The sequence below is a fragment of the Urocampus carinirostris genome, chromosome 14 (genome assembly GCF_059441175.1).
Source record: "Urocampus carinirostris isolate Australia breed hairy pipefish chromosome 14, RoL_Ucar_1.0, whole genome shotgun sequence".
In the NCBI taxonomy this organism is placed as follows: Eukaryota; Metazoa; Chordata; class Actinopteri; order Syngnathiformes; family Syngnathidae; genus Urocampus; species Urocampus carinirostris.
In genome coordinates, this window is record NC_142362.1 from 23,812,154 (window position 1) to 23,834,919 (window position 22,766).

Genomic DNA, 22,766 nt, shown 5'->3' on the forward strand with positions numbered 1-22,766 from the left:
ATCTTATTAAATGTGGGTATTGTGTTTGCACTCAATTAAGCCCTGACAGTGCATTCATATATAAAAATGCTCGTATCCTCGTATCCCAGTATGCAAATGACCCCAACATGGCCGGGGTTACAAGAGATCTTTACGACTGCTCGCTGCTCTAATTTTCATTGTTCTTGTAACAGAGACGATAAAGTTTTATTTTCCTCTATTGTAATTTCTATTGGCAACCGCTCATGGTGTACGTCACCCACATTAAGCCCACTTGGAGCCGCAACTAATCAGGTGCAAGATGTTTGTCTCAGAAAACGTCAATGAAGAGTCCATTCAGGAAGACACAGGTTCGGTAAGATACCTTCTTAGGTTCAATTTAGGAATATGCAGTGATCCTTCGATGCTAAGCGCTTCGTTTATCGCTGGTTCACTGCTTCACATATATTGAATTCAACTGAATTGTCTATAATGTCGTTATCAACATACTAAGCAGACAGTTCAGAGCAAATGCTATCACAAGGGGCAGGTTGTATGTTTGTGTGTTAGGTGAGCGCGACTGTCTGTGTGCGCGACTGATTGGCAGGTGTATGCTGGCAGTCCAACATGGGGCAGGCGAAAATGTCAACGTGTCCACCAAAAAAATGTAGGAAGCCAGTGACAGCTAGATTTTAGCGTTAAAATCAGTTAAATCGCTGTCTGAGGAAAGTCAGAAGAGTGCAAAGAGATAATGATCACTAGTTGGTTCTCCGTGATTTGTTATTGGGTCCGGGAAGGGACTGAGGCAGCGTCAGAAGAGAAGAAAACAGCGAGGCCTACTACTACTGCTAGGCTAAAACTATCTGACGAGACTACATCTGACCAATACGAGACTATTTACCCAGGAAACGGATGAACTTGAGCTACAACTATTGTATTTTAATCATCGCGGAGACCTGGGTAATACTGTTGTACTGTTGTACAATGACAGTGAAAACCATTCATTCAAAGTGCAATTCTGTTTCACCATTTACAGTATAGCAGTGTGGAATTACCAGTGTGTGTGTGTGTGTGTGTGTGTGTGTGTGTGTGTGTGTGTGTGTGTGTGTGTGTGTGTGTGTGTGTGTGTGTGTGTGTGTGTGTGTGTGCGTGTGTGTGTGTGTGTGTGTGTGTTTGTGTGTGTTTGTGTGTGTGTGTGTGAGTATAGTGGTATGTGTGAGACAGCATAGTAGTGTGAGAGTTGGAGGTAAGATCTTGGGCCTGAATTCAAACCGAAATTCAGCGCATATTTTTTTCCTCTTTTTTTTGTGGAGGACCTGCACAGCATGCATACTTTTACTCAAGTAATTATTTGGATGACTACTTTTTACTTCTACTTGAGTGAGATTATTCTGAAGTTACTGTACTTTTACTTGAGTAACACCCAGAGTTGGGTAGGGTTACTTTAACTGGATTACTTTCAATTACTTTTGGATTACTCCAATACCAAATATGTTTATAAAAGACAAAAGAAACTAAATATGAATAAAATTATGACTCACAACACGTGGTAAGCTTTCTCTCTTGGCTTTGATCTCCGGCAAAACTAACATAAAATGCGACAGAAAAAAAATGAAAATAAATCCAAACAGCTTGCCAACATCATTTTTGCCGTTCCATGTATTCCGTTACTACGTTAGTTTTTTTGTCTTTTATTAGCATATTTGGTATTGGAGTAATCCAAAAGTAATTGAAAGTAATCCAGTTAAAGTAACCCTACCCAACCATGGTAACACACTTGGGCGCTGCACCTCAGCGCCAAGCATATTTTAGCACTGAAGTTCGCACTTTGAAGTCAAGGTGTGCACTTCGGCGCTCCACTTCAGCGCTGCACGTCGGGGCCGTGCGAACTTCGGCGGCAAAGTCCACACTTCTATGAAGGACTAAGCCCGAAGTAATTGCAAAGCTGCCGAGGTGCAGTGCATTTCTGCGCCGCGCATACTTCAGCCAAAGAAGGCACTTTGGTGCTGAAGCACACACTTGGGCGCCAAAGAACGCACAACGGCAAAAGGCTACTTTGAGTTTATTTCGGGGTTGGGCCATTAAATTACGGTAATCGGTTAGTTTCTGGCTGGTTTGGGCCTTTTCATCCGCGAGCCGGGCTGGATTTTTTAGGCCCAAACTTAGTTCTAATGAGAGTATGGTAGTGTGTTTGAGAGTGTAGTCGTGTGTATGAAAGTTTTATAGTGTGTATGAGAGTATTGTAAGATGATTGTGTCTGTTTGAGAGAATAGTTTTTTTTTATGTGTGAGAGTTTGGTCTTAAATGTCAGAGCAAGAATGATTTACTTCTCTAACGGCCTCTCATAACAGTACATGTTGTACAGAACTCCTTTAACATTTCCCATCGTACACTTCAAAGAGCAGATTGATGGAGCCGTTACGTTAGCGAACAGCACATTAGTACATCAAGACATCGGACTGTTGGGACAACTTTATACGAAAGGCCAGAATGGCTTTCGACCAAGAGCAAACTCATGATAATGGATCTAACGACCATTGCCCTGCCTGCCTTAAAAGATGGCCGCGGCACAAAGCGCGTTTATTGCAGCCCACGAAGACCCCCAGAGACTCGTCTCAGCGTGAGGCGCAGCACTACAGACGTCAAAATTAAATGTCCACAAAAATCGTCGAACTCCCTTTGCCCCAGATTACTCATTCCACAGATATCCCATAATACCGATGTATCGTTCCAAAACGAAACAGCACGATGAGCCGGCTCCTTGAAGTGAACGACAAGAGACTGTTCCTCATCAATATGGAGAGAAACTCCTTCAAAACACTTTCTTTATCTCTCCCTCTCTCTCTCTCTAACTCTCTCTTTCTCTCTCTCTCTCTCTCTCTCTCTCTCTTTTCCTCTCTTCTCTCTATTTTCTCTATCTGTCTTTCTGTGTTTCTCTATTCTGTTTTTATCTTTCTATGGTTGTCCTTGTCCATATTCTTTTTACTGTTCTCTCTCTTTCATTTTCTTTCAATGTTATTTTCTTTCTTGTTTGCTCTTTTTCTCTCTATATATTTATTCATCTCTCTATATTTCTATTACCTTTTGACTATCTTTACCTTTGTATTTTCCTCTCTCTTTCCCTCTCTTCATTGCTTTCTTTTTTTCTTTGTTTATTTTGTTTTCTCTGTCTCTTATTTGTTCTCCTATTATTTCATGTTCTCCTTCCTTCTCTGTCCCTCTCCTCTTTCCCAGATTCTTACCCTCATTCTATTTTTCTCTATTCATCCCTCTCTCTATGTGTTTTTCTTTCTTTCTCTTTCACCGCCTCTCTCCTCTTTCATCTCCTCTTTCATCTTCTCTTTCTTAATCTTTAGATTTCTCTCTTAATCTATCTCTGTCTAGTTCTTTTATCCTGTATTTATGTATCTTTCGTTTTCTCTCTTAATCTCTCCCTGTCTAGTTTTTGCTGTCTTTTTTTTCTTCCTTTCTTTCTCTCCCTCTCTGTTCTTTCCGGGTCTCTCTCCCTGTCTCTTTAATTAAATCCCACCTTTTCCTTCTTTCTCTTTGCTTCTCACTCTCTCTCTCTTGAAGGCAATTGTGACCGGTCGATATGACTGGTCTCATCCCTGTGTTTTTTGCTTTGTTTAAACAGTTTGAACGCTCAAATTAGGTGAATGTTCACTGTATTTTGAAACCTTGAAGGGTATCAATAATATAGTAGCATGATACATTCTCGAAAGGAATTAGTTTGGTGATTAAAGTTGTATTATTTTTGGCAGTATATTATTAAAAAAAAATACCCCCCCCAAGGAAAAAATTTGGGAGCCGAAAAAGTCCTCTCTTTTTAGTAAGCTGGGCCAAAAGAGCCAGTTCTCTAAAAAGATACCAACATTTTTTTCTCAGATTTCATAGCTTGAGTTGTGAGGCTGTTGAAGCCGCTTTCAGAAGCCCGTTGACAAACACAAAAAAAGCATTCCTTCACCGGTCCTTAGAGACCGCGGCTAAATATTTCACCGCCGCCAGCAAATCTGATTCTGACGCAGCTTTTTCAAGTAACTACAAGCTCAGAGACTTTCAGAGGCGACATCTCGACGGGACACGGCCACCACTGGCTTTCCATGGCATATTTTCACCAACGACAAATTTACAGCTTTAAAGTGATTTCAGTGTATAAAACATTGGATAAGTACAGTATCCCACTAAAGCCGTTTGTATATCTTAAGGGAGGAAAATAACATTGAGTTATTTTGCTCTTCTCGTCCTTCCTATAGGCCAGAGTCAGGCCCACCAATGGTATAAATCTGCCCATGAGACATTATTTCTTTGTCTCTCCCTTGCTTTTTGTCTTTATTTGTCTCTCTCTCTTTTTTCACTCTTCATCTCTCTCTGCATCTCTCTATTCTTTCCTTCTTTCTGGATTTTTCTCAAACTCTCTCTTTGTCATAATCCCTTTCTAGTTTTTTTTCTTTATCACTATCATTCTTTGTTTCTCTTGCTTTTTGTCTGATTTTTCTCCCATTTTTTCTGCATATTTTCCTTCTCTCTTTCTCTTTGTTAGTATCTGTCTTTTGTCTTTCTCTCTGTCTTTGGGGGTATTACAGTCACTCGTTTCGCCTTTTCTCTCTTTGTCATTTTTTTTCTCTTATATTATATTCCTCTTTATTTATCTCAATATGTATTTCTCTCTCTTTCTTGCTTTCATTCGCTTTCTTTATCTTTTCTCTCTCTCTCTCTCTCTCTCTCTCTCTCTCTCTCTCTCTCTCTCTCTCTCTCTCTCTCTCTCTCTCTCTCCCTCTCTCTCTCTCTCTCTCTCTCTTTCTATATATATATATATATATATATATATATATATATATATATATATATATATATATATATATATATATATATATATTTTTTTTTTTTTATTTTTATTTTTTTTGTCCTCTCTATTTGTCTCTCACTATCTTTCTCTCTTCTCCTCGCTCTCTCTTTGTTCTTCTAATATTTCCCCAGAGAGAGTTTTTTTTTCCTAGCGTGTGGCTCCTCAAGTTGCAATACGCTTGACACGCCTGCTCTTGGCGTTGTGAGGTCTCATGTGGGTTGTATGCAGTGTTGGGACGAGCATGTTACAGATATACCTCTCAACTTGCACTATGTCCTCGTATTATGTAAGCATTTTGATCATTTGAACTTGTGTATGCCATATAACAAACTTTATACAGGATTTTTTTTTTTTGACAAAAAAATAATTGTAAATTATATTTGTTAAGCCTAATAATAGCAGGAGCTTATATGCACAAATGTGTTTGCTTATTAATCATATGTTGGTATTGTATGAGGTCAGGTTGTGTCTACACCAGCCAACTTTTAAAGTATCAGTGCCTACGACAGTTTTCTATAGTAAAATTATCTGGGATTTGTTTAAACATTTTTTTCAACAAACGTATGCCTCAAAGATTGTAAATGAAACTAAGTGTGTCTTGGTTTAAATACATTTCAGAAACACTGCTATAGAGTAGGCATGATACAATGAATTGTACATACAACTGCATAGAAAGATTTAAAATGCTATTTTTTATTAATTTCGCTCCCTGGTCAATATAAAAAAATGCTCGTATCAATCTACAGGAATCTCGGCAGGGGCAGAAAATATGACGTGAAACAGTGTGAGCGAGTCTGTAAACGTCCTCATATTCCCTCGGTTGTCATCCATCATCCGGTAACGGCATTAGGTCGCCAAGGCCCCTCGGCGTCGTATCGCCTTGACGAAAGCTCAGCGCCGTGATCTCCGCCTTAACCTGAATGCACCTTAACCAAAGTGCTAATTCATCATCACTGTAACTATGGCAAGGAAATTAGTTGCAGTTATATCGCACCCCTAGGCAAAAGGATGAGAATGTAATGTTTTCAACAATCGATTCATCTAAGATTGTATTTGTACCTGTGGTCAAATGTAGATAATTGTTTTTTTATTTTTTTGTGATTACACTCTTCTTTGGAACTTTTTAGGAAAATATTTTTAAGAAATGTATAGTTGGAATTAGTTGGGGGTTTTATGTTATTTTCCACCAAATGTAGGCACATTTTTGGGGGGTTTCATTAGTTAAAATAATAACCAAAAGATCTGGGGAAACAATTATCGATTTTATTTTGTGTATTTACTTCATTAAATGTACTACAAATGTGTTATAATTTTTCCATTAAAAAACACAGTTTGAGACCAAATGGAAAAGCATAAACCATACTTGCAATTCACCAAAAAGACTGGTATTTCTATCCTGGCTTTGATGAACAGTGGGATGTCAATGCATTGAATTTTTAACAGAATGTGATCCTCGGTCTTTTGATGACATCACGTAGGCATCCATACAGTTAAAAAAGATCCAATAGTCCCCTTGGTGGTTGTAGAGAACTAGTGCAGACTGATTTAAAGCATGATTAATGATCAATCTGACATGGCCGTATATGATGGACACATTTGAATCCTTATTTGCTGTGGGATCAAGCAAATCCATTTCAGTGAGCATAAACCACAATCTGATGCATTTTCAAAACCTGTGCTGCTTAAATTTAATGAGGTATATAAAGTCAAGCATACCTGTGCAGACTCAACTGCCTCAAGTCATGATTTGCTTCCTGTTTGATCCTTCTAAAGGGCCTTTAAAGACTCCAAATTGTTTTTATGTGCTGTATTGGAGATAATGACTCTATAAAAGATAAGACGCACTCATCAGTGGTTTGACAACAATATTTGTATGGTTTCCCAGTTATTTAATAGGATCGGTCCTCTCCACTCCAATAACAGGTTCATTAGAATGTACAATTTCCCCGTTTTGACTATGCAAAAGTATTTTGAGCAATCTCTCCTGGTATCTGCATGTTATTCAAACCTTCAAATGATGAGGGTTCCCAGGAATTTTGTAAACCATTTGCAGCTTATCTGGCAATCGTTATCAAAGCAAATTACTTATCCGATCACTATCAAAATAGGAAAATGTGACCTTTCCATAATGGATGTCTGGAATGTTTGATTGATTGACTGGAAAAAAATCTGGTTGTTACCTAACTACTATTTGTAAAATAAGGTGTCTGAAACTTGAAATGTTCCTACTCTTTGCTGCCATCTCCTTGCTTAAAGTCATGATCGCAGCCTCAGTCAGCTCATTCCTCATGTAATAAAAAAACTCTTCTTTTTTTATCTTTTTGGGGGTTTGAGTCAGAGTTTGGACTGTACTTGAAACAGGCCTTTTCTGACTTTAACCATTTTCAGGCAACACTAAAAAAAAAAAAATAAAGAGCATGAAATCCCTCCCCAACACTTCCCCCCCTACTTTCTTTCCTGCTTCTTAATGTGTCGCAAGTCCCGGAACAGCTAAAAGTTAGGTAAAAGCATATAGGCGTGGTGCAAAAAAATGTGTAAAGGCTCTCTGAACTGAGTTGGGCATTGTTAACAAAAAATTAATAGAGAAGATAGTCTACCTTTAACTTTTTAAAGAAACCTGAAACAACACACCTCACAATTGAAGGTGGCACCTGTAACTCAAAAATATTCTACTTTCTGATGCAATTTTCCGACTGAAATCATCCTTGCAGCCAAAGTCAATCTCCTTTTGTTGAGTGTGCAAGTATGTGAATATATAAGATGCACTCAAATAAACTCTTCATTTTTCATCTTTTTGGGGGTTTGGGTTTGCATTTGGACTGTATTTGAAACCGTCCTTTTCTTGCTTTCACTATTTTCATCAGAGAATAGATAAAATCCAAGACAACATAAATGAAAACTCTCTTCCCCCCAATCCCCTCGCCTCATTTTATCCAACGTAATGCGCTCCATGGCCGGAGCACCGAGGGTAAAAGTAAGATAAAAGTGATGGAAAAACGATATGAAAACTCTTTGAACTCAGTTGGGACTTTTTTACAAATACTTAATAGTGACAATATTGAATGTGAAACTTTTTAAGGTCACTTCAAATGACCCACCCCACTGTTAAGAAAGATGATACAAGAAATTATGTTTAAAAAAATTAATATGATTCACCACTCTAAAGTGGATATTGCAAAAAAAGGTTTAATGAATATATTGATGTTAAATGTGAATTGCATTCTGTTGACCCTGGAACTGTAAAACATTTATTTAGGCATCCCCTTTTGGTGAAAAATTTGTGAAATATGTAATGTTTTAGCTGATAAAGTTGACTTAGGGTACAAAGTAAATATATTGTGCTTGGAATATATGACTCTGAATAATACAAATGAAACCCAAAAGAAACCTTGATTGTCAATATCTTAATATTATAGCACAATTCTAGATGCACAAGGGCTAATTTATGGGTAGAAATATATATGTAATGGCCTTTAACTGTGCCATGTCAAGTAAAGTCATGTTTATTTGTAAAACCCTTAAAGGAGTTTCAAAGTGCTGCACAGACCACAGATTATTGCAAACCACAGACTATTATGACACCACCCCCTGATCTAAGAGCTACATGAGGGCAAGGAAAAACTCAAAAACTTTTGCATGAGAATAATGAAAACACATTGAGAAGGCATATGATGTAATCACCCGTCTAGAATGACAAGGCTACAACGGATGTTGCAATAACAAACCAAACCAGCTCGGTGGCCTTGGGGGTTGGGCGCCCGCCCCGAGACTGAGAGGTTGCTAAGCTTATTTACAACATCGGTACTCATTGCCACCGTGCTTGGTGCTCAATTTTGATCACTTCTAAACAGTATTGCACAAAACAGAGAAACTATACACCATGTGACTTATTTTGGGTTTTTTGTTGCTGCTAATTGTTATTGCACTTCTTTTCTATTTTCCATTACACTTTTTAACCAACCAACTATTATTATAACTTGGGCCAGTCATTAAGAACTGTGTTGTAAATATTTGTTTTTGTTCTTTTATTTATCTTCTTTTATACTGTAATAAGTCTTAATTACATGTTTACCCTGGAGTGCCATATCTAATCTTGTTGGAGTGTTTACTTTAATGTTATAAATGACAATAAAGACAATTCCACCCAATTGGACATATTTGTATTGAAGTGTGTATGCATTCTTTCCAACAAATCACCAAAAAAAAGATGAGACAAACATCAAAGTTGTAGGCTAATTGAAACCACATACACGTGACTAGCTTAGCTTAGCAGTGTAGCTGTAGGCACACAAATCAGTGAGCAGCCTTCGCCATCATAACAGCATCCAGGATGCACCATTGCCTTTTTGAAATTCCCAGACGGCAACATTGTTTGTTTTACTGTTGTATGACTTTACACCCTTTCCTCCATTCTTGAGTGGTTTGAACCCGAAAGCCCCTGCAGCTCGAAATGAAAAATCCTGAGCGTCCGCATCCAAATGATTATTCCTAAACAAAGCGTGTTAAATGGACGCCGCAGCCGCTGCGGCACTCTCCATCTGGAGGATGCCGCCTGACAGCTTCCCTTAAATTACAAATATCAATCTGCCACAGCGGGAGCTCGGCCCACCAGCCGCATCTCAGGGGCCTGCGTCAAAGCGGGCGGCCTTTAGAATGGTGAGCATCAAACGCAACACTTTATTCGCTTGAGCGTGACTCATCTGATCTTTGTTCCAACAAAGTCAATGTTTTGATTGCGAGAAAGACGTAGTGCATATGCGACGCTGAGTTTACTTGATAGTGACGCTGTAATAAGCGCTTGTTGATGCAAAAACCACGGAGAAGCCTTTGAGTCTAATCGTTGCTGGCGGAGAAGTGGAGATGGGGATACATTTATTGTCAAATGTACAGGTGTTAAAACGTGCAGAGTCAATAAATACAATAAATCAAGCCTTTTTAACCGAGAGAGCCTTCTGCATTGGAATCAGTATGTGGGTATTAAGTTATTATGTTATTTGCTTCAAATACAATCCTATAGTAAGCATTTGGCACCAAACACTTAGTTTAGAATTTCTCAGACACGTATCCTTCGCACACACCAAGGGCATTTGGCATTTAAGTAAATCTAAACCAGTTGCAAAGTTACGTTACCAAATATCAAATGGACACTGCATACACAGACACCCATGATGATGTCCTCGGTCCAGTCAGTTATTTTAATGGCTTGTAGCTACAGGCTTTGATGGTCCTTTTAAAAAGACTGACTACTAATTACCAAAAAACTGTGTTACCTTCATAAGCAATGTGTGTACTCGTATGCACAACAGCTGGGCATGTTGTTTTTTTGTAAATTGTGACTCTAAAAATGAAAATTCACAATACAAATCTTCTCCAACTCCATTCAAACTCTTACTGCTACTCCCGCGGTTTTGGGTCAACCATGTGATCACCTCCTGATCTGATCCGGTAATGACGTAGACTGCAGAGCTATTCACACTTAATTGGCATTTCATCTATCAACAACTGTTTGAAAAAAGAAAACAGTGGAAGTGCATTTGTGTATGCTTATCTAGTTTAGCTCCACCCTTTCTCCCCACAACTCTACTCTCCCACCCCATTGTACCCCCCCAGGCGTGAAGCGACAGACGCTGGCTCGGAGGGCTCTCAATCTGCCGTGTGATCAGTGGGACTCTTCCCGGTCGTCGCCATCCCCTCTCTTCTTTTTTTCTTCCTGATGCCGCCACCACCGGCTGTCCGCCTGCGGCCACGCGAGCTCTCACGCTCGCCATCCAACTGCTCCATCGATACGCTTCTCTACAGGATCGCCTGCGAGTGACGGGTCGTCTGCACAGCCTAATTCAATCAGCGCAAAGAGTGGTGGGGGCTCCCAACTCAATGAATGGAGATTTAAACAGAGGGCGGGGTGCTCATATCACATTTTGTCCGCTTCCTGTACCCAAATAAGGTAATCATGTGGCTGATGTCATTTCGCCCATAGTGGTTGTGGAAATGTCTGGATTCCTTTTTAAGTCAAATCAAATCAGATGTATTTGTATAACCCTTGTCTAAAGAAAGTCTCATACCTCTCCACAGACCACTATTACAACATCCCTTGATCTGAAACCTACACGAGAGCAAGTGGGGTTTGTATGCATGCTTGAAATGATTGGAAATGCTCACATTTTATTTTTGCGTTTCAATTGAAGGTTATTGAATTTTGGGTGAAATGCTTGTAAATGCGTGACATTGTTGCCATGTTTCTCAATAAGTCTGCTTAAAAATGAAGCATGAAGCATGCACTGGCCTCTGGTGGCTTGGCTTTGCCATTGCATTTTTCAACCCTCATGATTAATGACAGCTGTCATTAGGTTGTATGGCATTGCTCTATGAACCATCATTGTCCCTTAGGGGACAGGTGCATGCTACACCTAAACAGGGCACAGGGCATACTATGTGTATTAGTGCAAGGACTATTTATCAATTATGGACAACTAACCTTATAAATACAACGTGCTACCTATTTATTCACAGAAAGACGGACTATGGAGAATAAAAACTAAAATAATTTGTTGACACATGTTTATTATATTTAAAAAATAAAAACACCAACATTTGCAGTAAATTTAGTGCTGCTTATTATACTGAACAGAATAGGATTTCACAAACTTCATCTATTCTACAAATGGTTTTACTCCGTCACAAAAACTGTTAGTTTAATATGCAACCAATATGTGAGATTACAGGTCCCTATTGCCGTCTTATACTCTGCATGTACTTTCCTCACATGACTGAAAACTCTCTCAATGTCTGCTACATTAAGGAAATCAGACCAATATGCGTGAAAAATGAATACTTGATCAAAGAAAACAATGTCTAGTCTACCTCAACAATACTGGAAATCTAGGATGACGTTGTCATCTGCTACTATTGTCCTGGGTTAGAGCAAATAGGGCAAGACAAGATCGATGTAATAAAATATATATTTTTTTATTTGTTAATTTAATTTCTCCCACACAATAAGTGTTACACTGCGTACATAATTAGAATGTTGAAAAAATGTATACAGCACAGGGAAAACGTATACGTTGATATCTATATGATCTGGTTATTGGCACAAGTGAGGGCTGCTCCACCAGGACCGAGCTTGAGTGGGGCTACACTCGGAACCGATGTCATAATTAGGAACAGCACGTATGAAATATGTATGAAGTGCATTAGCATAATTCACACGCTGATGCTGGGTGCAAGGAATGTCGCTGTCGTGCAAAATAAAGATAGTTTGTGCGCATATGTCAACACTTGCAAACAAAGCTTCCAACGCCGCTCAAATATTTTAGGTGACTATGTTGAGGAGCCCCAAGGGCCAGTTGAACAGTTTCAGCATCAAGACAAGAAAACAAAGAGGCTGTCTGTTTAAGCACCATGGACAGTTCCACAGATCTCGGGCTCACTTTTTTCTTTTGTGTTTAATTCTCCCGAAAATAACTGATTTTGAAAGCGGGTACAGTAATAAAACATCAAATAAGTCAATTATAGAGTGTGTTGATTGATACTGCACAGTATGTGAGTGTTGGAGCAAATGCATCCCCTATGCGAGTTAGTTATACGATTTATCCACATGACATTTATTAATACCAATAAATACATTCCAGTAAAATGGGTTGTATCAGCAATAATTGCTTTGTAGCTTTCCGGGTAAAAAAACTCAGGCAGATGTATTCCTTTATTTATGATATACATTCATATGTTGAAAAAGCTTGTAATGGTTTTACATTGAAATGAATTATATTGTGTACAAGCTAAATCCACTCAAAACATTTAAGATTGGGTGTTTTTTGGCCAAATAAAGGGAGGCAAATGAAGCCTTTTGTTAAAAGTATTCATGGAAAAAAAACATACCATAATAAAACAGCCTGAGACATACTTAAAGGGACAATGTGTAATATTTGAGAACTGTATTTTGATGTATTGGGTAGTGCAACCGAAAATGTTAAAAAGCATAAGGAAGATTACAAATTACAGAGACTCAAAGTGAACAAACCGAACCATTTGTCTAAGAATTGTGTTGGTTTGGGACACCTTTACCAACAAAATGGTCGAAAATCATGTCAGCTCACACTATGTGAGCCTAATGGTATGTGAAATACAACCTTTTTAAAGGGTGCATATTATGTGATAGTTCTTGTAATTTTTACTATTATTCATATTGATATTTTTTTGTAATAATGAAATGGCTTTTTTAACCCGAAGGGGCTATAAATAATACACACTGTCCCTTTAAAAGATATCACCAAGTAAGTGCATAGCCAAGTAACGAGACAATGAGAATCCCCTTGACGAGACACATGTGGCTAAGCTATTTGATTGAAAGTCGCAAGGGACAATAACAACAGGTGGCAGTAATCATTTCAACAAGACAAAATATGACAAAGAGTGCGTGACAAAATTGAATTTAAAGCGACGCCAAATCCCCAAAAGTCAGACTATGAGAAAAATGATCTCTTCCCATATAGTGATATTTGAATATTTAAACAAGGCATGTATTTAAATACTCAGACATTCAAATGCCCTCTTTTTGACCTCAAGGGACACCATACACTTTTCTCATATTCACCAAAATGGCTAGCTGATTTTCTTGTTGACCCCATCACAATTGTAGGGTTAGGATGATTTGCCTTGAAATCTTCCACCGAACCTATTCGTGTCATTCTTCGACTCTTTTGTTCCTCATTACTCAGACCTGTGTTAAAAAACTACAGTACAGTGAAAACTACCACTATTGCTATGTCAACTACCATTGCTACTACTGTATAGGGCTTTTTGTGAGGCCAAGTAGCCCTATATTAAATCCTGTTTGGACCCCTTCGAGCCACGAAACCTTATCCGTTAGCCACTTTGACCAGCTTATCTGGCAGGATCCATGGCAAACCTAAAGACACAGTCCTTCCAGCATTTCTTGGATTGTCCCGGGGCATCCTGCTGCGGAGACAACCCCAGAACTTCTCCTTAGGAAGGCGTCCGGGAGGCATCCTTACCAGATGTTGGGGACTCTGGCTCCTCTCATTGCGGAAGAGCCATCTACATTGAGTCCCTCCCCATTGACGAGGTTTCTTACCCTATCCAAGGAAGACCCCATGGATGACTGTAGATGCTGTATTGATTAACTGTCTCCCCCACCATCCTATCCTCACTTGTGAGAATGTTACCAAAATACTTGAAGTACTCTTAATGTCAAGATAGTAAAATATGGGCATCAACTGTACTATAATTGCTGTTATTTCTTTAAAAGACCTCAAATTTGTAAGCCTTAACCTCCCATACTCAGTGCAAGATGCAAATTAAAAAGCTGGGTATCTGGCATTGACACCTGGGGGACACCAGTGGCAACTGCAAAGATGGATCGGTATCAATGGTTGAATGGATGGAGATTCCGAGCAAATCTGATTCAATTCCTACTAGAAAATGTGAACCGAGAATGCCTCAGCACTTTGATTTACAGCAAGCTGGCAACTGTTCCCACCACATCCTATGAGCAAAATCTTCCCGCACCAGGCTTGAAATTCGAGGGGGTCGGGGGTGGAGTTGTAATCACAAACCATGACAAACAGACCGGTACTGTAGGCGCGAGTTTGAGGCTATAGTGCGGCTTTGCATGCGCATGATCGATGGAATCGATCTCACCCTCCGCCTCAACCCCAATAACACTGCGTCTGCATCAAGAGAAGTTGTTGCGCGACCAATAAAAATTAAAAGTTGCCTCGTACGTCATTCATATTGAAGGTGCCTTAGAGTATTAAGATTGCTGTTTATAATGGAGGTTTTTACAGCCTTTAAGGGGCAGCTTTTCTATTACACCTTTATCTAAACCCCTCTTCCTCTATCTGTACATGTGTGTGTGTGTATGTGTGTGTGTGTGTGTGTGTGTGTGTGTGTGTGTGTGTGTGTGTGTCTGCACTGCAGATGGCTTCTCCAGCGTCTCCGCGGTTAAACTGGCAGAGAGAGCGGTGAGACAAATAAGAGGCACATTCCAAAAGAGACAGGAGTCTCTCTGTATACTGCGACATGAACTAATAGGGATGAAAAAAACAATAATCCAAATTGACTTTCCCTTTTTTCACATCTTGTTCCCATAACTTGCGTCATGTTAATCCATTCACAATGGCAAAGTGCAAAACTTTACAGAGTACAACATATGTGGGGGATGATACACCTACCTTCAACTGGATTCCCAAAATAATAAATTCAAATAAATGCTTCGGAGCTTTTCCTGGATCAGTCAGTCAGTAACTGGGGGGAGTCTTCTTTGGACATGACAACTCCGAGCGAGAGGGAGAGAAAAAAGCACACGTTCCATAAGATAGATGGATGAATGTATGGGAAGGGAGGTCACCCATCCAGGTCCAAATAATCCCAGAAGGAGGCAGAAATCTCCTCAGGAAAAGAAAAAAAGGACAGAGGCTGACAAGTGCGTCAGGAGCTCTTAAGTGCCAGATCTCAATGAGGGAGATCTAGGGGGAGTAAGCATGGAGTTTGGGGAGGAGGGAGGGTTAAGGTTCCCCGAGAGTCACCCCTTGTCCTCCTCCTGATGACTTTATGGGGCAAAGGGTTCCCGGTGTCTAATCCTCAGCCATCCCAGACCAGAAGCGCTGCTCCTCATGCGAGAGAGAAGACGGCAAATGAATGCTCACAGGAAAAATGGTCACATCCAATCAGGGGGAGGATGGCGAGAACGAGAGGAGAAGAGAGAGAGAGAGAGAAATGTGTGGGGGGGTGGTTGGGTTCTCCTCACTAACGCTCTGTGGTTGCAGTGCGACCAGTCCGCCCTTGGTCCTAGTGCCCCTCTCTGTTAGCAACGTGTCAATCCACCAATGCTGCATCCTTCTTCATCATCACAATTTCTCAGAGAATAATCCATGCATTTATATGTGTTATCCCTTCTATCACTTTCCATCCATCATCCTTCACTCCTTTTGTCCTCCTCTTATACAGTTACCCATCAATCTATTATCTTTGAGCCATTATTTGTCCTTTGCTTCTTCTCTTATCAGTTCATCTACCTGTCTCTTCTATTTGGTAATTGATCAAGGTATCGGTCAGTTTATTCAATCTAAATCTCTTTAGTCTTCTCTGAGAGAGAGTTAACTATTGAATTGTTGAATATTCTTAAATAGACTTTATTGTCATGGATAGAAACGTAGTAAACAATGTATGATGCGATATTAGACATGGAACACTAGGGTAAGCATGTTAAAAAAGACATTTTAGAGAAAAAAAACGTATAATACTATTAGCATAAAAGGCAGAAAAAAAATTCTCGACTTACTAATATTACAAAAAATGCACAGGTATTTAGTATTAATGTATTTTTGCTTGTTATACATATTCTATCTGATCTGGATTGATTATTCCATCTTCCCATTCATGAATCTTATTCTACTTATCATCCCACTAATTCATTTTTCAACATAACCAAGCATTTTTTTTTTCTAGCTCAATTGACTCCATTCATTAATCTATCAATAAGTCTATTGGTTTACTGATAAACAAATTCATCCACCTGTTAATAAATTGATTGAACAACCTATGCACAGATTACCTGAATGTTGGAGGTTCAGCGAAAAAAAACCCACTCTTTTAAAACAATCTCATCTCCCTTGAACGGACAAATTAAGAAAATAAAGAAGTACTAAATGACATTCTCAGCAATCCATTTTTTACTACTAATAAAAAAGATATACTTCTAAATATTCTGAGTAGAATAGCCAATGTCCAATGCTGAAATAACTAACAAAATATTCATTATTTTTTTAAATGACTTCTTTTGTGACTAAATTAATGTGTAACTATTTAACAAAATTAAAAAAAATGAAGATCTGTGGTGTGTTATCTAATCAAGTCTGGATTGACGAAAAATTCCAAGCAAGGTAGCAGCAGAACTGAATTCTTAAGAAGTCCATGATCAATCAGTGAATAAGATAGCGATTGGTGCACCTCTACAATAGAATATTGCAGTTTTCTCAACCTTTGTTAAGCCATGGCATATTTATTTTTTTTATTCAAAAAAAAAAAGAAAAAAAATAGTGAATTTCCTGCAGCACACTAGAAGAGGTCTCGCGACACACATGTGTGCCCAGGCGCAATGGTTGAAAAACACTGGCTTATGGTTCCTCTATTCACAGGAAGTCATCCAACTCTCAAGTATGTCGCGGAATTAAAGACTTTGAATGTTGGCAGTTTTTCTTAGCCTTCATATTTTCAGTGCTTTGGAACTCTGCCAAGAATGCCATTTTTGTGCAGCATTTTTCCCAATTGTTGAGTCATAAACACTGACCTTCATTGAGGTGACGGAGGCCCACCGTTCTTTAGATGCTGTATTGGATTTCTTTGTGACTACCTGGATTACGCATTGCTTTGCTCATACGGTCCATTTTTTGAAAGCATTTGTTTCCCAGTGTTCCTTTCTTTTTGAATGTGAGCAATAATGAATTGTCAATGATTTCCTTTTTATAAAGCTCAGTGCAAGTTTGAGTGGTGTCCTGCTGATTGACGCGGTATCAAATAAACAAAAATAACCTCTTGCTAATCACACACTGCAGCGTAGCTATGCAGTGAAAAAATTGTGTCCAGATGGCCCGTGGAAGAGGAGAGGATGGGCGCCACTTCGGAGATGTTTGCGTGATGTCGTCGCCAGGACTGGTGACTTGAACTTGTGAGGCTGCCAAAAGAAGAACACCGTGTGTCCACTGACAAGTCATATTGTCCAGACTACAAGACGCACCCGAAAAACCCAAATTTGCTAGACATTTGAAAATGCTCCTTTAATAGATGTGCAGCTTGAATGCAGATGAAAATGGAAACACATTACATGTTTTGGCAATCATTGATCAGTAGGTACATGTTGTCACTAACCACAATTGCATAGCAATGGTGCCAATTGGGATTGAACCGGATTGCTGAGGAATCCAATTCCTTTTTTTTTTTTTTTTTTTCGTAACAAGTGATTTTGTCCAGGCATATCAAACTCAGTTTTGCTCAGGAGCCAGACCCAGACTTTTGTTCTCAGGTGATATCAACGCCAAATACTTAGCTTTGTTTTTCAGTACTATGCTTTATCATGCAGCCTACCTTTGTACCCTCTTCGGTGTTTTTTTTCCCTGTTTTGACAACTACACTATGGATCACTTCTATCCTATGGACATGGGTTTTAGCGCACAAAAATGCCTCTATTCAAGGAATCAACTCCTTGCCCTGAAGAATTCTCGTGCTGGCGTGATGAAGGGGCCTATCGTGGAAGAAGAGCCGGAGCTAGCTAAGCGGCTAGCGGCATTATAAGTCTCCGGTACCATCCCTAATCTTGGTAAATGTGAACTCACGACCAAATAAGATCATCGAGTGCTGGTGGAAAACATCGAAGCCCACAGGGAGCGCAGTTGCTGTGTTTTGCAGAAACGTGGCTCACGTTTAGCATTCCGGACGCTAACGTGTAGCCACCCGGAGCTATTACGGCTTCAACGCCGCTATACAGAGACACGAAAGCCGGGGGGAATCGGAGAGGAGGCGGACTTGCTAACACGAGGTGGTGTATCCCTGGATTTTCACAAAGAAAAGATTTCCATCTGCCGCAGGGATGTCGAACTTTTGGACTAGCGTGACGTCATCCATTCCGCTACAAGCACCCCTAGGGCATCAGGTTAATCTGTTAATAAACAACGGGGTAGACTGCTGGAAGTGTGAATTTCCCTACGGGGATGAATAAAGTATCTATCTATCTATCTATCTATCTATCTATCTATCTATCTATCTACATTGCAATTTATAATCACAGCTCATTGTGAATATGTTCTAGGCACAAACAATGGAACACATGTATTTCCATTTTTTCTATTGACAATAAAATCACATCAAACAACTAAGCTGATCCTACTAAAGCTTAGAAAATACGCAAAATAATATCTATAACAAGAAATCAGAGCGGGCGTCAGCTCTTTTACACCTTTAATGCCTTCTAGCGGCGGGAAGGAGCATTCAGTTTGTATTTGATAAAAATATCATAACTTATGATAGAATTGAGCTTGAGACCTACTTTTTTTCTACATATCCAGAAATATACGGTGGATTATATAATCAGATCCTGGCCGTGGGCCATATGTTTGACGTGACTATTCTAAGCCTTACTACACTTTTATTACTCGATGGTTATGACAGAAACTTCCCAACAAAAAAAGTAACTTTTTGCACTGTTTCTGATTATGTTACGCATAAGTAACAACAAACTGACTTCTGCGTTTGTAATGGAGAAAAACATGTTTTTTTATGTGTGTGTGTAAATGCAACTCTGTTCTAATTGTGAGAAAAAGAAAAACAAAACAATACAGTCTCTATCATTCGATTCAAAAGCCGCAGTAAAATGTTTATTCTTATTTTTTTTCAATAAACAAGTCACAAAAAAGGAATCGTGAAAACAAATGTTAAGTGCTGCTTTTTGAATGTTCTTTCTGTCTTAGGCCTTGTAAAAATTATCTCTATGTTTGTAGCTTGTACCAAAATAATAAAACAACAAAGTCTTTTTTTTTTTTGGACTCAAATAAGTTTTTGGTAAGATCGGTGTTGACCTTTTAACAGCCTGGAGGACGAATAATTATCACCGGTTTCTTAATGTGGCGGCAGTAGCTCAGGAGGTAGAGCGATCGTTTTAGGATTAAGGGATCCCAGTTCGAATCCCGGCTTGTCCGTGTTACATGTCGAAGTGTCCTTGGGTAAGACACTGAACCCCCAATACCCCCAATAAGCAGGTTAGCGCCTTACATGGCTGCACAGATCACGGCCGCTATTGGGAAATGTGAAGCACAATGTAAAGCGCTTTCATTGACTGGAAAAGAGCTATATAAATGCAGATCATTTCATTTCATGTTGAAAGAGCAAATCCGCATGCTCGCATACCGTTATAGAGTTTATAAATATGCAAAACTGCACATAACAAGATAAACAGTGTTTACTACTTTGTTATAAACAATATGCAATTATATATATATATATATATATATATATATATATATATATATATATATATATATATATATATATGTGTATATATATGTGTGTTTTCAGAAAAATTTGATTTTTGTTCACCAGGGAGGGATAAAAACATAAAACTATTTCATGTTCCATTTTTTGTAATCATCCACTCAGTAAAATGATTTGTAACACTAAAAGGAAGGGCCCTCTTATTCTGTATATTTATATATATATATATATATATATATATATATATATATATATATATATATAGTTAAAAATGTTGCTTTTTTGTCACTTTGATTCTCCATGGTTTGTTTTCTCTCTTTTGCCTTACAGCACTCGTTTTTGGTTGCACGACTCGGTAAAGTGACATTTGATGGTCGTATGTTTAAATCTATATATACTGTATCTATCTGTATGTATGCATATGTATATGTATATATATATATACTGGACTGTCTCAGAAAATTAGAATATTGTGATAAAGTTCTTTATTTTCTGTAATGCAATTAAAAAAACAAAAATGTCATACATTCTGGATTCATTACACATCAACTGAACTATTTCAAGCCTTTTATTATTTGAATATTGCTGATTTTGGCTTACAGCTGAAAAAAACTCAAAGATCCTATCTCAAAATATTAGAATGCTTCCTCAGACCAAGTAAAAAAAAATAATTTTATAACAGCAAAACTAAATCAAACATTTGAAAATGTCCATTGATGCACTTTTGCACGGATTACTGCATCAATCCGGCGTGGCATGGAGGCAATCAGCCTGTGGCATTGCTGAGGTGTTATTGATGCCCAGGATGCTTCGATACCGGCCTTCAGCTCATTTGCATTTGTAGGTCTGGTGTCTTTCATCTTCTTCTTAACTATACCCCACAAATTCTCGATGGGGTTCAGGTCAGGGGAATTAGCAGGCCAATCAAGGACAGTGATGCCATGGTCAGTGCACCAGTTACTGGTGGTTTTGGCACTGTGGGCAGGTGCCAGATCATGCTGGAAAATGAAATACTCATCTCCATAGAGCTTTTCAGCAGATGGAAGCATGTAGTGCTCTAAAATCTCTTGGTACACAGTTGCATTTACTCTGGACTTGATGAAACACCGTGGACCAACACCAGCAGCTGACATGGCTCCCCAAACCATTGCTGACTGTGGGAACTTCACACTGGATTTCAAGCAACTTGGATTTTGCTCCTCTCCAGCCTTTTTCCATACTCTGGCGCCTTGACTTCCAAATGAAATGCAAAACTTGCTTTCGTCTGAAAAGAGGACTTTGGACCACTCTGCAACTGTCCAGTGCTTCTTCTCCATAGCCCAAGTCAGACGCTTCTTCCGTTGTCTTGAGTTCAGAAGTGGCTTGACCATGGGAATACAGCTATTGTAGCCCATTTCCCGGACACGTCTGTGAACTGTGGCTTTTGATACCTGGACTCCAGCTTTGAAGCTCCCCCAAATTCTGGAAGCGGCTCTTCTTCACAATTTTGTTAAGGCTGCGGTCATCTCTCTTGGTTGTGCAGCGTTTCCGGCCACATTTTTCCCTTCCAACAGACTTTTTGTGGATATGCTTTGAAACTGCACTCTGTGAACAGCCTGCTCTTTGAGAAATTTCTTTTTGTGTCTTACCCTCCTGATGGAGGGTATCAATGATGGTCCCCTGGACAGCAGTCAGATCAGCAGTCTTCCCCATACTTGTGATTTAGTTTACTGAACCAAGCTGAGTGTTTTTAAGGCTCAGGAAACCCTCGCAAGGTGTTTCGAGTTAAGTAGATGATTCAGGTGATTAGTTGAATACCCTACTTGTATACTTTTTCATGATATTCTAATATTTTGAGATAGGATTTTTGAGTTTTCTTAAGCTGTAAGCCAAATTCAGCAATATTAAAATAATAAAAGGCTTGAAATAGTTCAGTTGATGTGTAATGAATCCAGAATGTATGACATTTTTGTTTTTTTAATTGCATTACAGAAAATAAAGAACTTTATCACAATATTCTAATTTTCTGAGACAGTCCAGTATATATATATATATATATATATATATATATATATATATATATATATATATATATATATATATATATATATATATATATATATATATATATATATATATATTATATATATATATATATATATATATATATATATATATATATATATATATATATAAATTATCTATAATATATAGATAAATAATTATAAATAAATAATTATATCTGTATATATATACCTGAAGGCTGGGTTTGTTATAATAAGCCTGGTTATTTGTGAAAGACACAGATGAAACAAGGCAAATGTTTTTGCACTTATGTTTCTGGGTGCTTAAGGTGCTGCGACACTTTAACAATATTTTTTTAGTCGTTGTCAAATTTCTTTCATTTTCAGGAAAAAACCCTGGTTTCCTTGAACTGGTCAAAAGGCACTCTCTGTCCTAAGTGACACTCAGCGCATTTGCCCTTAATGTTTTTTTTTATACACTCATTATGGTTGTTTGAATTACGCTGAATGCCATATTAACCTTTTTGGAAGATATGTAAGATATAGTGCACCACTTTAGGGCTTGGAAGAACTAAAGTGACTCTAAGTAATATTGCATCTCCTCGTGTCAAAAAAATAAAATAAAATACATGATTAAAAAAATCAATTCATTCAAAACAAGCAAATGCATGCAATACATACCTGTATAAACATGCATCTAAAACAAAAAAAAAAAAAAACTAATTCGAGTGAGACATTTGCTCGATCCTCACCATAATTGTTGAACATCTTGTTGCTACAGGTACCGGTCAAAAAAGTTTCTTTTTTTTCACCCTTTCCCTTTTTTTCTTTCATTCCTAATTTTATGTGTGTTTTTCTTTTCTTTTTTCTTCATGTTTTTTTGTTCTTCATTTATTCTGTTTCCCTTTTTTTCCTTTTTATTTTATGTCTTTTTTTCCCCTGTTTTCCCTTTCTTC

The 22,766-nt window shown here is 38.4% G+C and overlaps 1 protein-coding gene across 4 annotated transcripts in view; it reads right to left on the reverse strand.

The window, feature by feature from the left end:
• il1rapl1a (interleukin 1 receptor accessory protein-like 1a) overlaps nt 1-15,451 on the reverse strand; it is a 383,889-nt gene extending 368,438 nt beyond the window's left edge. For all 4 annotated transcript variants that reach the window (XM_088352943.1, XM_088352941.1, XM_088352942.1 and 1 more), the window contains exon 1: nt 14,998-15,451. The gene's annotated coding sequence lies outside the window, so the exon portion shown is untranslated. The remainder of the gene's footprint in view (nt 1-14,997) is intronic.
• Nucleotides 15,452-22,766: the final 7,315 nt, after the last annotated feature.